The following is a 15,582-nucleotide window of genomic DNA, read 5'->3' as shown; positions in this document are numbered from 1 at the left end:
GAAATCGAACCTGGGTCCCTGGCGCTGTCAGGCAGCAGTGCTAACCACTGTGCCACCGTGCCACCCTTCAATGTGGACCAAGCCCAACAGAAAGCCTGGATTGCAAGCTTCGCCATTTGCCCCATGTGCAGATGACTTTAGATGGCATGCATGTCGCCCTGCAGTTCCCGCACAGTCAGGGACTGCGCTTCATCAATAGGAACCATAAAATCCTTATGGTGCAGAAAGAGGCCATCAGACCCATCAAGTTTGCACCGACTTCCGACAGAGCATCGCACCCAGGCTCTCCCCTCTTCACTATCCAGGTACGCACACGCATTTTACCATGGCTAATTCGCTTAAGCTACACATCTTTGGACAAAGGGGCAATTTAGCATGGCCATCCACCTACCCTACGCATTTTTGGACTGTGGGAGGAAACTGGAGCACCTGGAGAAAACCCATGGAGATATAGGGAGAATGGACAAACTCCACACAGACTGTCACCCAAGGCCAGAATTGAACCCAAGTCCTTGGCACTGTGAGGCAGAAATGCTAATGACTGCCATCATGCCATCCTAAGGAGTTCCACTCCCTGAACGTGCAGATTGTCTGTGACCACAGGCTGAATATCATGTACATGTGTGCACGACACGCGGGGAGCGTGCACGACAACTACACCCTCTGGAGTTCAGATATCCCCAGGGACAAGGGATACCCGCTGAGCGCTTGGCTGATGACGCCAATGTGGAGGCCAGATACCTGCTACAATGAGGCCCATGTTGTCGCTCGGTTCATTGTCGAGCGGTGCATTGGGCTCCTGAAGATACAGTTCTTCTTCCTGGACTGCCCTGGGGTTCCCTTCAGTACAGTCCTGAGGGTCTCCCACATTATCATGGTCTGCTGTACACTCCACAGCCTGGCGCAGCAGCAGGAGGATGAAGAGGAGCAGAAGTGGGAGGATGAGTAGCAGCACCAGGAGAATTTGGAGGAGGAGGCCGAGGAGGAGCAAGGAGGAGGGTCCAGCAGGGCAGGAAGTGAGGCCCTCATTGCAGCAAGGTCTGAATAGCATCACACCAGGATGAAGGGCCTGGGTTCGCTGTGCTAGCATATTTTTGATCCAGACTGAAGGATAATGATGACTTGCAATTGGCACATTGTGATGCTGCCCTGGTGCCACACAAGTGGCACCAGGGCAGCCTGTCCTACCTGTCCTCCAACTGCACTCTGGTGCCTGGGTCCACATAAGAATAAGGGTTGGGGGCACAGGCGTGTGGGGCAGTGGTGGGGCGGTTGACACAGGGTCCAGTGGGTGCTGGGGATACCAGGGCAGACTGTCCGTCACTTTTGGCCAAGGGGCCTCTATCGAGCAGCACGATGCTAGGCGCCTCTATGCGTGCATTCGGGGTACGGTCATCCCTTGCGGGGGGAGGATCACAGCCAGATTAATCACTGCTGTGGCGTGCTGTAACATTTATTGGTGAAACTAAGTGTGCAATAACATGATGGGGTGATATTTAACTGTGCGATGTAACAGCTTGGGAACAGATCACAACGTACAAAACAAAACGCAGAATTGCTAAAGGGAATCAGATAAGAGCCTTCCATATTATGTTCCTAATTGGTTATGGGGTTTTTCTGGGCGCGATCCTGCAACATCGTCCCACCTGACTTTTAGTGAGAGGAGGTGGTAAAATCGTGCAGGAAGTGAAAAATCATGTTTGCGCCTGATCATACCAGCCTGTTTTACCAGCGAAATTGGCTTCGCAATCAGAAAGGGCACAAAGCCGATTTAAATATTAATAACATGCTTTACACGTAATTAGCAATTCCCGGATGCTATTGTCCAAGCTCACCTTAACCACTTCACTGGCTGAGGTTCTCCCTGGCAAGCATAATATATGCTCGCCGGGGGTTCAGAGGCCATTGAAGCCCTCCCTAGGCAGTTGGGGGCAGGGCCAGGCAGTCTCCATGGGGAGTGACACCTGGGACTGTCCACCTGGCACTGCCTGCTGGGCATTTGGCTGTGTCCAGCAGGCACCCTGGCACTGCCCACCAGGCACCATAACTATGCAAGGGCCAGTGCCATGGTCTGGAGTCATTGTGGGGTCAGAGCCAATGTCAGGGCGTAGTCAGAGTGGGGTGGAGCTATGACAGGGGGTATGAGGGGTTAGAAGGGGAACTCTGCCAGTGGAAGGGAGGCTATCGGCCAGTGGGTGGGGGGGTGGGGGAGGGAGTGTTCCGATATCCGGGGCCGGGGAGGGTGCAGGGGAGGGGTTGTGGGCAGCAGGAGATCTCCCAGTACACAATGGCGCCCCTGGAACTCAGAAGCTGGCTTCACCGGCGAGCTGAGGCTCCTCCACCAACCCCCCCCCCCCCCCAGCCCCCAAATTGTATCCTGGCACTTTCTTTGCACTCAGAGCCATAAGGTTGCATTTTCAAATTCACCCAAAAAACAAGTCTGAAACTCTCCCATTGTCTCGCTTGTTCGGCACTTTGAATTTTTTTTGTAAAATTCCACTCTGTTTCTCCACCTCTTCCGGACATTATAAAGCCGCTATTGGGTGGGAAATGTTTAATTTGTGATGACAACACAACTGGATGGAATAAGCACAAGAGGCAAGCTGGTCTTATCTTATCTAACATTTTTGATAGTTAATATAAAAATAGAGAATTACATTTAGGAACTTTTTACCAAATAGGCACCATCAATATTAGAACCATAGAACCATAGAAAATTACAGCTCAGAAACAGGCCTTTTGGCCCTTCTTGTCTGTGCCGAACCATTCTTTGCCTAGTCCCACTGACCTGCACTTGGACCATATCCCTCCACATCCCTCTCATCCATGAACCCGTCCAAGTTTTTCTTAAATGTTAAAAGTGAGTTAAAAGTTAAATGTTAAATGTTAAAAGCATTTACCACTTTATACGGCAGCTCATTCCACACTCCCACCACTCTCTGCGTGAAGAAGCCCCCCCTAATATTCCCTTTAAACTTTTCTCCTTTCACCCTTAACCCATGCCCTCTGGTTGTTTTCTCCCCTAGCCTCAGCGGAAAAAGCCTGCTTGCATTCACTCTATCTATACCCATCAAAATCTTATACACCTCTATCAAATCTCCCCTCAATCTTCTACGCTCCAGGGAATAAAGTCCCAACCTATTCAATCTCTCTCTGTAACTCAGCTTCTCAAGTCCCGGCAACATCCTTGTGAACCTTCTCTGCACTCTTTCAACCTTATTTACATCCTTCCTGTAACTAGGTGACCAAAACTGCACACAATACTCCAAATTCGGCCTCACCAATGCCTTATATAACCTTACCATAACACTCCAACTTTTATACTCGAGACTCCGATTTATAAAGGCCAATGTACCAAAGGCACTCTTTACGACCCTATCCACCTGTGACGTCACTTTTAGGGAATTCTGTACCTGTATTCCCAGATCCCTCTGTTCAACTGCACTCTTCAGAGTCCTACCATTTACCCTGTACGTTCTACTTTGGTTTGTCCTTCCAATGTGCAATATCTCACACTTGTCTGCGTTAAATTCCATTTGCCATTTTTCAGCCCATTTTTCTAGTTGGTCCAAATCCCTCTGCAAGCTTTGAAAACCTTTCTCACCGTCCACTACACCTCCAATCTTTGTATCATCAGCAAACTTGCTGTTCCAATTTACCACATTATCATCCATATCATTGATATAGATTACACACAACAATGGACCCAATACCGATCCCTGCGGCACATCACTAGTCACAGGCCTCCATTCAGAGAAGCAATCCTCCACAACCACTCTCTGGCTTCTTCCATTGAGCCAGTGTCTAATCCAATTTACTACCTCCCCATGTATACCTAGCGACTGAACCTTCCGAACTAACCTCCCATGAGGGACCTTGTCAAAGGCTTTGCTGAAATCCAGGTAGACAACATCCACCGCCTTCCCTTCATCCACTTTCCTGGTAACCTCCTCAAAAAACTCTAATAGATTGGTCAAACATGACCTACCATGCACAAAGCCATGTTGACTCTCCCTAATAAGTCCCTGTCGATCCAAATATTTGTAGATCCTATCCCTTATCACACCTTCCAATAACTTGCCCACCACCGACGTCAAACTTACTGGCCTATAATTACCCGGATTTCTTTTGGAAACTTTTTTTTTATTCTCCAGGAAAAAAAATCATGACCTTCAGCAATCCATTTGTTGGCGCTGCCACATGATATAAACCAAACTGTCCTGATCATAGAACATAGAACATAGAACAGTACAGCACAGAACAGGCCCTTCGGCCCACGATGTTGTGCCGAGCTTTATCTGAAACCAAGATCAAGCTATCCCACTCCCTATCATCCTGGTGTGCTCCATGTGCCTATCCAATAACCGCTTAAATGTTCCTAAAGTGTCTGACTCCACTATCACTGCAGGCAGTCCATTCCACACCCCAACCACTCTCTGCGTAAAGAACCTACCTCTGATATCCTTCCTGTATCTCCCACCACGAACCCTATAGTTATGCCCCCTTGTAATAGCTCCATCCACCCGAGGAAATAGTCTTTGAACGTTCACTCTATCTATCCCCTTCATCATTTTATAAACCTCTATTAAGTCTCCCCTCAGCCTCCTCCGCTCCAGAGGGAACAGCCCTAGCTCCCTCAACCTTTCCTCATAAGACCTACCCTCCAAACCAGGCAGCATCCTGGTAAATCTCCTCTGCACTCTTTCCAGCGCTTCCACATCCTTCTTATAGTGAGCTGACCAGAACTGCACACAATATTCCAAATGTGGTCTCACCAAGGTCCTGTACAGTTGCAGCATAACCCCACGGCTCTTAAACTCCAACCCCCTGTTAATAAAAGCTAACACACTATAGGCCTTCTTCACAGCTCTATCCACTTGAGTGGCAACCTTTAGAGATCTGTGGATATGAACCCCAAGATCTCTCTGTTCCTCCACAGTCTTCAGAACCCTACCTTTGACCCTGTAATCCACATTTAAATTAGTCCTACCAAAATGAATCACCTCATATTTATCAGGGTTAAACTCCATTTGCCATTTTTCAGCCCAGCTTTGCATCCTATCTATGTCTCTTTGCAGCCTACAACAGCCCTCCACCTCATCCACTACTCCACCAATCTTGCTGTCATCAGCAAATTTACTGATCCACCCTTCAGCCCCCTCCTCTAAGTCATTAATAAAAATCACAAAGAGCAGAGGACCAAGCACTGATCCCTGCAGCACTCCGCTAGCAACCTGCCTCCAATCTGAAAATTTTCCATCCACCACCACCCTCTGTCTTCGATCAGACAGCCAGTTACCTATCCAATCAGCCAACTTTCCCTCTATCCCACACCTCCTCACTTTCATCATAAGCCGACCATGGGGGACCTTATCAAACGCCTTACTAAAATCCATGTATATGACATCAACTGTCCTACCTTCATCAACACACTTAGTTACCTCCTCAAAAAATTCTATCAAATTTGTGAGGCACGACTTGCCCTTCACGAATCCGTGCTGACTATCCCGGATTAATCCGCATCTTTCTAAATGGTCGTAAATCCCATCTCTAAGGACCTTTTCCATCAATTTACCAACCACCGAAGTAAGACTAACCGGTCTATAATTACCAGGGTCATTTCTATTCCCTTTCTTAAACAGAGGAACAACATTCGCCATTCTCCAGTCCTCTGGCACCATCCCCGTGGACGGCGAGGACCCAAAGATCAAAGCCAAAGGCTCTGCAATCTCATCCCTTGCCTCCCAAAGAATCCTAGGATACATTTCATCAGGCCCAGGGGACTTACCAATCTTCAGTTTATTCAAAACTGCCAGGACATCCTCCCTCCGAACATCTACTTCCTCCAGCCTATTAGCCTGTAACACCTTCTCTTCCTCAAAAACATGGCTCCTCTCCTTGGTGAACACTGAAGAAAAGTATTCATTCATCAGCTCGCCTATCTCTACTGACTCCATACACAAGTTCCCACTACTGTCCTTGACCGGCCCTAACCTCACCCTGGTCATTCTTTTATTCCTCACATAAGAGTAAAAAGCCTTGGGGTTTTCCTTGATCCGACCCGCCAAGGACTTCTCGTGTCCCTTCCTAGCTCTCCTAAGCCCCTTTTTCAGCTCCAATCCACCCTTATGCGGATCCATCAAGTCCACAGTAAATTGGCTGACCTAACAGAAGTCTACTCTGGCTCCCTGAAATACAGTAAGGAGTCTAACAACACCAGGTTAAAGTCCAACAGGTTTATTTGGTAGCAAACGCCACTAGCTTTCGGAGCGCTGCTCCTTCGTCAGGTGAGTGGGAGATCTGCTCATAAACAGCAAACAGGGCATATAAAGACACAAACTCAATTTACAGAATAATGAATAATGATTGGAATGCGAGTCTTTACAGCTAATCAAGTCTTAAAGGTACAGACAATGTGAGTGGAGAGAGCATTAGCACAGGTTAAAGAGATGTGTATTGTCTCCAGATAGGACAGCCAGTGAGACTTTGCAAGTCCTGGCAAGTTGTGGGGGTTACAGGTTGTGTGACATGAACCCAAGATCCCGGTTGAGGCCGTCCTCATGTGTGCAGAACCTGGCTATCAGTCTCTGCTCAGCGACTCTGCGCTGTCGTGTGTCGTGAAGGCCGCCTTGGAGAACGCTTACCTGAAGATCCAAGGCTGAATGCCCATGACTGCTGAAGTGCTCCCCCACAGAAAGAAAACAGTCTTGCCTGGTGATTGTCGAGCGGTGTTCATTCATCCGTTGTCGTAGCGTCTGCATGGTTTCCCCAATGTACCATGCCTCAGGACATCCTTTCCTGCAGCGTATCAGGTAGACAATGTTGGCCGAGTTGCAAGAGTATGTACCGTGTACCTGGTGGATGGTGTTCTCACATGAGATGATGGTATCCGCTACCAAATAAACCTGTTGGACTTTAACCTGGTGTTCTTAGACTCCTTACTGTGTTTACCCCAGTCCAACGCCGGCATCTCCACATCATCCCTGAAATACACCTGTGGCGTAAGAGTTTAGAACTGCATTCATTTAAATGAAATCTGCCTCCTATATACACATTGCAGCCACCATGTTCACAACCAATGGGTGAACCTCTGCCAAAGTACTGAACACCACACTCCTGAGAAAGTTCACAAGCACCTCAGTCGCTACATCCTGCCGAATGGGTAGCACCAGAATTACCTTGTTCTATGGTACAGGATGATTAATCTGGCTTTCCTCACAGCCCCTGTTGCTTCCTCCAATATATGTATTATACAGAGTGGGATTCTACTGAGAAGCATGTCTTCAGGTACAGCTCAGGAATTATGTCTCTGGGTAATGCAAATGTTAAGGAGTGCTTCCTCAGCAAAACTGGAATTCTTTTTCAACTATAGTTAGAAGTGCAGACATAAGTCTTCGTAAGCGATCCCATTTCATTATTTTCTCATTCACCGAGTCAAATGGAAGAAAGGGTAAATGGAAGCTGCATTTTAAATAATTCTTAAGGATAGATGGAAAAGAAGTGGCAGAATGGAGGAAAGTGATACCATATCTAAATTCCATAATTTGTACATCGTTGCTAATGGCCAGATGAATGCTTGTTTAAGCACTTCCTGAGACTCAGTAGAACTTAGTTCAGTGCACTTCTGAAACACTATCAGTATACAGCATGTTAAGTCCGAACTACTAGCCTACATAAATGCCAATTACAAACTTATGCCTTTCCAAGAATTTTGCTGATAATTGTACTGAAAGTATTTTAAAGTGGCTCCTTTATCAAGCAGCTAAGAAAACCTCTGGGAAATGATATAGACCTTAATGCAGACCTTATCTGTCAAAGGTTACATGTGTTTTCTTTTATTCATTTTACAAGACATGAATGTCGCTGGCTGGACCAGCATTTATTGCCCATCCCTATCTACCCTCCATTCCAGAGAGTATTTGAGAATCAACCACATTGCTGTTGGTCTGGAGTCGCATGTAGGTCTGACCAGGCAAGAACAGCAGATTTCCTTCCCTAAAGGACATTAGTCAGATGGGTTTTTACAACAATCAACAATGGTTTCATGGTCATCAATGGACTTTCAATTTCAGATTTTTTTTCACTGAATTCAAATTGCACCATCTGCCATGGTGAGATTTGAATCTAGGTCCATGGATCTTGTCCTTGCCCTCTGGATTATGAGTTCAGTGACAACACCACTACGCCACTGCCTCTTCTAATGCGAATGAAAGTAATACCTGTTTTTCTTTTATTGTCTCCTGCAAGGCCAGCATTCCAACAGTGCTTCGACGTATTTTGCCAATTCTTTTCTCCTGAGACAGACCAAGCGAATCAAGCAGACTAGAACCACTATGAAGTGGAATGATGCCATCCTGACTCATTTTCAATGTCTGAAACACACGATGATGAAATTTAATGTCATTTTACATTATTTACAGTTATGAAGTTATATTTCCACAAAGCTAGAATGAAAAGCCACTCAGTATTCTCATCAAAGAAGGGATTAGTGGGGGTGGGTGGGAGATTAGTCAGATCAGAATGATCTTATTGAATGGTGGAGCAGGTTTGAAAGTCTGATACTTACTCTTAGTTCATACATAATCATTTGGTACATTGTACTCTTTGAGAGTTACCCCATTAGTTCTACTTTCCTGCTCAATTCACATGACTCTCCTGTTAATTTCACAAAAATCGAATATCTTATTTATAAAAAACAGAAAGTGCTGGAAAAATTAATCAACTCTTGTAGCATCTGGGCAAAATAGGAACAGAATTAACATTTCGAGTCCAATACAGCTCTTCTTCACAAATAATCACAAAAAACTCCCAAGATTCAGCGTCTGGTAACTGCCCGAGTTCTGCAGCACATTGGCCTGAAAAAACATTGTACTCAAAAGAACAAAGAAGCTGCAGCAGTGTTTGCTAAGCTTTTGGCCAAGAAAATGAAGGGGGCTAATGAAAAACGCCAGGAGCAAATCGCAAAGAGACATCGTCTTTCTTCACTGAGAGCCTCTACATCTAAATCTGAATTCAACCAAAAGTAAAAGTATTAATGGAATAGACAAAATAAATAGCTTTTATTGAAGAAAAGACAAAGATACAGGGAAAAATATCTCCCAATCAGCCTAACGACTTTAGAATTTTTTTTATTTTTCAAAATGCGAGTACAGGAAAGAGGTAGAGAATCTGGTGAATTGGTCTGACAATAATAATCTCTCCCTCAATGCCAGTAAAATGAAGGAGATAGTCATCGACTTCAGAAAGCGTAGTGAAGGAAATGCTCCTGTCTACATCAACAGGAATGAAGTGAAAATTGTCAGGAGTTTCATGTTTCAAGCTGTCCACATCACCAACAACCTGTCCTGGTCGCTCCACGTCGAAGCTGGAGTTAAGAAAGCCCACAAACACCTCTACTTTCTTAGGAGATAAAGGAAATTTGGCATGCCCGCTACAACTTCTACAGATGCACCATAGAAAGTATCCTTTCTGGTTGTTTCTCCCAGCCCAGTGCAGCGTGATGGGAGACACCAGTGGATCCACTGGTTGCGAGTCTCCCAGGTGCTTTTTGTTTTAGCATGTGCTAGAAACCAGGGCGTTGGGGGAAGGAATCTAGTAGGCTAGCGAATGGTGGGTGGGGGTTGGGGGGTGTCAGAAGGCTGGCAATGGGGGGCCACAACACATGCGCAGTGGCCCGCTCAGCACTCTGCTGCCGACCTCTCGGGCAGAAATAGGCCATGTCCCCTACTTACCAGAACGAATTGAAGTAGGCAATTTTCCAAAAGCCATAATGGCACCATTCATAACGTGCCTACAATGCAGAGGGGAACATCCGGATGGATATTCGTTCAAACCCCCTCTGCACAGCTGAGAGACCTTTAAATTTCAAAGCCAACGAAAGATCCTTATTCTGCCCAGCAACAGCGCGAAGCTGCATTTTAAACCGGCCTTTGGCCAAGGAAGGTCGGGATATCTGCGAGTCAAGACCGAGAGTGGGCTATATGGCATAACCAGACTATCAATAAAATATTACAGGAATAAAATGGCCAAGGCAGGCAAAGAAACTTAACAAACTAGGGTAAAAGGAATAAAAGATTAGATTAAATCTCCCTACACACAGCAGGACAAAATGACATTAACACCTAATCTCGCAAGCAGGGAACACAGACACAAAACAATGAGGTCAATTCAGATAAGGAGACACATAGAGGGGATAATGGGAAACACATTAAAATACCGGGGCAAGAACAGGTAGTCCATTAACACAAACACACACCATACAAATGCAAATTGACAAGCCTCCCAGAGAACTTTCTGACCCGACAGACCACTTTATACATATTGTAAAAATGCATAATCAAATGTTCCCGCTCGAATTTGGATCCCTATAAAGATCCAGAGCTGATGTGAAAGGAGAGAGATCAACGTGGCCAAGCACTGTTTCTAAGCTGGTTACGCTGTTCTCCCTGGGATCCCAGTAATTGTACAATAAAGAAAAACACTTTGAACGTTGCCTTGCGACTCGACTTCTTTGAATGCACTGGTACAGGGATTTTTCCCTACAACAAATGGTGTAGTCGGCTCAGGATTTGATATCTGACTTCTGACTGGTGGCCACGGTCTGGAAGCCGGGATCAAATTTAAACGAATCTGATAAAAATCCAGAGCAGTCAAGGGCGAGTACAAGTCTCCGTTCAAAGTGAGGTACCTTTAAGGGTTAGGGTTTGTCTGTGTTAAATATTGTTGTCTTGTAGAACTGTATAATCTTGCCTAAATTTTTTAATTGAAGGTACAGGTCAGAACGACCGCGTGGAAGAAGGTAAGTAACTTTAATAGGAATAGAGGACCAGAGGTAAAGATAACAGGTTTTGGGCTATTTGATAACGGGAATAAGGAATTAAGACTAATATAAAGATAAGAACCGCATGCAGAACTAATTGGTGTAACTAACCCAGGATTGTAGACGAAACCGCTGTCTGTGCCAAGGCAATAGGACAAGGGAGTGCTTGACTCAAGGTGCCCTACCCTAAACTGGACGTTAAGAGGAGAAATCTCCCACGCTAAGGTTGGGTTTTGAAGCGGGCGCTAAGAGGCACAGGCACTCAGGGTGCAAGGCACGGACAGTGTAAATCGGGTAACAACACAGACTCTGAAGGGACGAACAACCTCAGAGTCGATACAGTTACTAATTATAACAGGGGCTTTGATAACAGATACATATGTGTAAGTGTTGAGGAAAAGGGGACCCGATCCATCCTGACCAAGAGACACGACGACGGAGGATCCATTAGGGACCCGGGCGGAGTTTGATAACCTTGTTCGTCTGTAGGGAACACCACAGTCCATAGCAGGGTACCAGGTTTTGAGGTAACGGATCAACCTTGCTAGTGGAGGTGGTGGCCAAGCGGGAGGCGTTGTACTTAAAGGGGCTGGGGACAGGGGCCGACAAACCCACTAAAAAAAACCAGCACACATCCCAATAAGACAACACAAAATAGACCAAGCGTGAGGTGTCAGGAATAGTTGGGGGAGCACAGGGGAAGAGACCCACTGGGACCCCACTACGAGACCCTACAGCAATACAGACGGTGCTGGAGCAGTATCAGTGACAGGAGATAAGAGAGAGAGTTGGGGCACTTTTACTGTTGGAACCAGCATACGGGGGTTGCAGGACTGCTAGACAGAAAAATGGCAGACCACGTTGTTAAGGGAGAAACTGCAGTAGCTCTCATTTTGAAGTATCTGTTAGCCAGAGAAGCGATTGTTGCAAAGATGAAACGGAACGGGTGGAACGCATCACAAACTTTAGAAGATCAAAGAAAGTGGGTAGACGGAGTTAAATGGGACAAAACAAAAGTAATGGGAGTAATGTTAGTGACCCAGTTAGCTGGACTAATTGAGAAGGTAAATGCCTCAATGGAGGAGAGACACAAAGAGACAGAACAAATTAAGGTATTGCAGGAGAGAGTGAGGGAATTAGAACACAGAAGCCACACTGCAGAGATAACGCAGAGATCAGAGGAAACGGACCCTCGGCGCTCATACGAGTCAGTGCAGAAACATACAACCGCTCCAGCATCAGAAGGAGACATAAAAAATTATAATCTAGCGCCAGTCACCAGAGGAGGGACGTTAGCACAACCAAAAGCAACCTATAAGCCTTTTACCCCAGGGGAAAGGCAGCAGATTATGGCATCCCTGGGGAAGTTAAAACCCAGAAGCGCAAACCTGGGATTTTGGGGCGAATTGGATTCACTCTGGGTAGGACACCAGTTACATTTAAGGGACATACACCAGCTGGTCAGGGCAGCCTGTCCAGCGGATAAATGGAGGTTGGTGGCAGGAGGGCCAGCGACCCAAGCAGCACAGGACTATAATGGAGGAAGGTGGACACATGCCGTTCCTACAACGGCTGAGATAGACGACCAGCAGGCACCCTTTACATTATTTAAGACCGAAATCCAACGGGTCTTAGGGAACTCCCCCACTAATTGGAGCAGGATCACAAATACTAAACAAGGACAGGGGGAAAGTGCATCGGAATTTGGAGAGAGATTATTCCAGGTATATAGGGAATGTTCAGGACAGGACAATGTGGATAGGAGAGACAGGGCTTTTATCCAGGCATTCAAGGACGGGCTATCAGATGTACACCAAGAAATCCTTAAGATGGGGGTGATAGCATCCCAAGACTATGACGAGCTAGTCGAGTGGGCTAGCGGGATAAAAGAAGGGAAGGTTGCCCAGGCAAAGCCCAGACGACAGAGAACTGGAACCCCCCATAACGGAGATAAGGGGAGAACCGGGTTCAGCTGCTACACATGTGGCCAGCCAGGGCATACGGCTAGATTCTGCAGGGAAGCACCATTCAAAGGGAAACCCGAGAATGGCGGGCCCCGCTGTGACCACTGCCACAGGGCAGGGCACACCGAGGCAACATGTTGGGGGAAACATGGGAGACCCCGAGACAACTATAGACCAACCCCGGGGGCACCACATTCCCGGAATCCGCTAGGGTGACTAGAAGAGACCCCAAACCAGGGAGATGGGAGACAAGAGAGGATTAGTGTAGCCACGCCCACAGAAGATAGTGAATCCCGACAAAAGCCGGTGTCCGTCCACTCCACCTATCGGCCAACACTGGTCGAAATCTCACAACCCGTAGCTCCCATCCAAAACAGGAAAGAGGGGGAGAGAATATATGTAGAAGCCCTGGTGGGGGGGTAGGGAATGCCACATGTTAGTAGATACGGGAGCAGCCATATCAATTACAAACCTACCCCTGCCATTGACCAACAAAAGAATACACATAACCGGGGTAGGGGGAGAGAGAATACCCGCCTATCTTAGTGAAACCACACTAGTAGAAATCAACCACAAGTATATTCCAATGCAATTTTACGTTTGTCAGAATAATGAGGGCACAATCATGGGGAACGATTTAATGAGGGAATACCAGGTGCTGATAGATTGTGGGAAACGGAAACTAATTTGGCCACAACCTGACGGTAGGAAGACCGGAATAGGGACATTAGCTAGCCACCTGGGGACGGTTGGGATAGCCACCATAGTGGCCCGAGATTGGGATCAGGAAAAAGAAGGGTTCGGAGCCATCTGCGCTTCCATTCCCGAAGCTTGGGCTAGGACGAAATTAGATACCGGACTAACCGACACAGAACCGATAAAAGTCCCAGGACCGGAACACAAGCCCCACCGACAATACCCTATCAAGAGAGAAGCGCAAGGGGCAGTGGTAGAAATAGTCAAGCGTTTAATAGAAAAGGGAATCTTCAGGGAAACCACCAGTACCACCAATTCCCCCACATGGCCAGTTATAAAACCTGACGGGAGCTACCGGCTCACCATCGATTACACGGGTTTGAACAAGGTAACACCTAAATTACACCCCATTGCGGCAAACCCCTCGACTATTTTAAACGGATTGGCACAAGACCACAAAATTTTCACGGTGCTAGATATAGCAAATGGGTTCTGGTCCCTTCCACTGGACTCAGAATCCCAAAACAAATTCGCCTTCACTGTGGGAGAGAAACAGTATACATGGACTCGCCTCCCACAGGGATTTCATAACAGTCCTGCCATATTTCACAGAACAATGAGCGATATCCTGAGTAGGGTGAAATTGCATGAGGACAATACAGTCCTCCAGTATGTGGACGATGTGTTAATAGCGTCCAAAACAGAAAAAGGGCACAAGGCAGCCCTGTATGCAGTACTAGAAGGATTGGCAAAAGCCGGGCTGAAAGTCAGCCCACATAAGGCACAAATTGCAAAACCCCAGGTCCTGTACTTAGGACACCTAATTTCCCAGGGAATTCAAGAAATGCCCGCAGACCGCAAAACCGCGATTAAAGAAATGCCGCGACCAGTTACAGTAAGAGGGGTCCGAAAAGTTTTAGGACTATTCAATTACAGTAGGAGTTTTATCTCTGACTTTGCAAGAATCGCGGAGCCAATTCAGAGACTCGTGAAGGGAGGAAAGCCAGCCTTGGAAAGTATAGAGTGGAGACAAGAGCAAGAGACAGCATATGCAGAGTTGAAAGCTAGGTTAATTTCAGCCCCAGGGCTGGGACTGCCAGATGGAAGCAAGAAGTTCCACATCTTCTGTGACAACCAGGACGGCTTCTATTCTGCCGTAGTGGCACAGACTCATGGAGATAGAAAGAGACCCGTAGGGTATTATTCAACGGCTGAGGGACCAGTAGTCACCGGGATGCCCAGGTGCATAGCCGCCCTAGATTGTGCAGCATGGGCTGCGAGGATAAGTGAGCCCATTGTCATGACAGGAGATATTGTGCTACACACAAAATATACATTGGTAGAGATGCTAAACACGGGCAAACTCAAAACAGTCTCAAATATAAGGAGGGCAAGGTGGGAGGCCACACTCCTACCACCTAACAAGTCAGTCACCATCATTAGGGACACGGGAGAAAATCCCGCGGAAGGGATTTTAGATATTGGGGAAGCGCACAGCTGTGGAGAAATTGACAAAGGTAACAAGGAAGGAAAGATTAGAGACGAACCCCTTCCAACAGCAGATAAGACCTTCTATGTGGATGGGTCCCGCAAATATGTATCAGGATCACCAAGGACAGGGTGGGCAGTAGTAGACCAGAACCTGGAAACCCTAGAATCAGGAAGGATCGACAGGGGTCAGTCCGCTCAGGTAGCAGAATTAGTTGCCCTCACCCAAGCCTTAAGATTAGCAGCAGGGAAAACAGTCAATGTGTATACAGACAGCCAATATGCGTTTGGTGTGATCCATGATTACATGCCCGCATGGAGGAGAAGGGGGTTCATTACTACAGGAGGTACCCCCATTAAACACCAACAGCAGATAAGGGCGCTGCTAGCAGCTAGTGAACAGCCTACAGAGGCCGCAGTAATTAAAATAAAAGCCCACCAGCGGGAACCCGGAAGGGACACCCCGGGGTGGATTCATTTCAAAGGGAATCAAGCCGCAGACACAGCGGCACAGCAAGCACTAGAAAACAGCGACATTAAAAGCCTGCCCCTTGCAGCGATAGTGGTAGAACCGGAAGAAATTGACATACAGAAATTACACGCGGACATTACACA

This window comes from Mustelus asterias, chromosome 5, assembly GCF_964213995.1.
Source record: "Mustelus asterias chromosome 5, sMusAst1.hap1.1, whole genome shotgun sequence".
In the NCBI taxonomy this organism is placed as follows: Eukaryota; Metazoa; Chordata; class Chondrichthyes; order Carcharhiniformes; family Triakidae; genus Mustelus; species Mustelus asterias.
Note: the sequence above shows the minus strand (reverse complement) of the source record.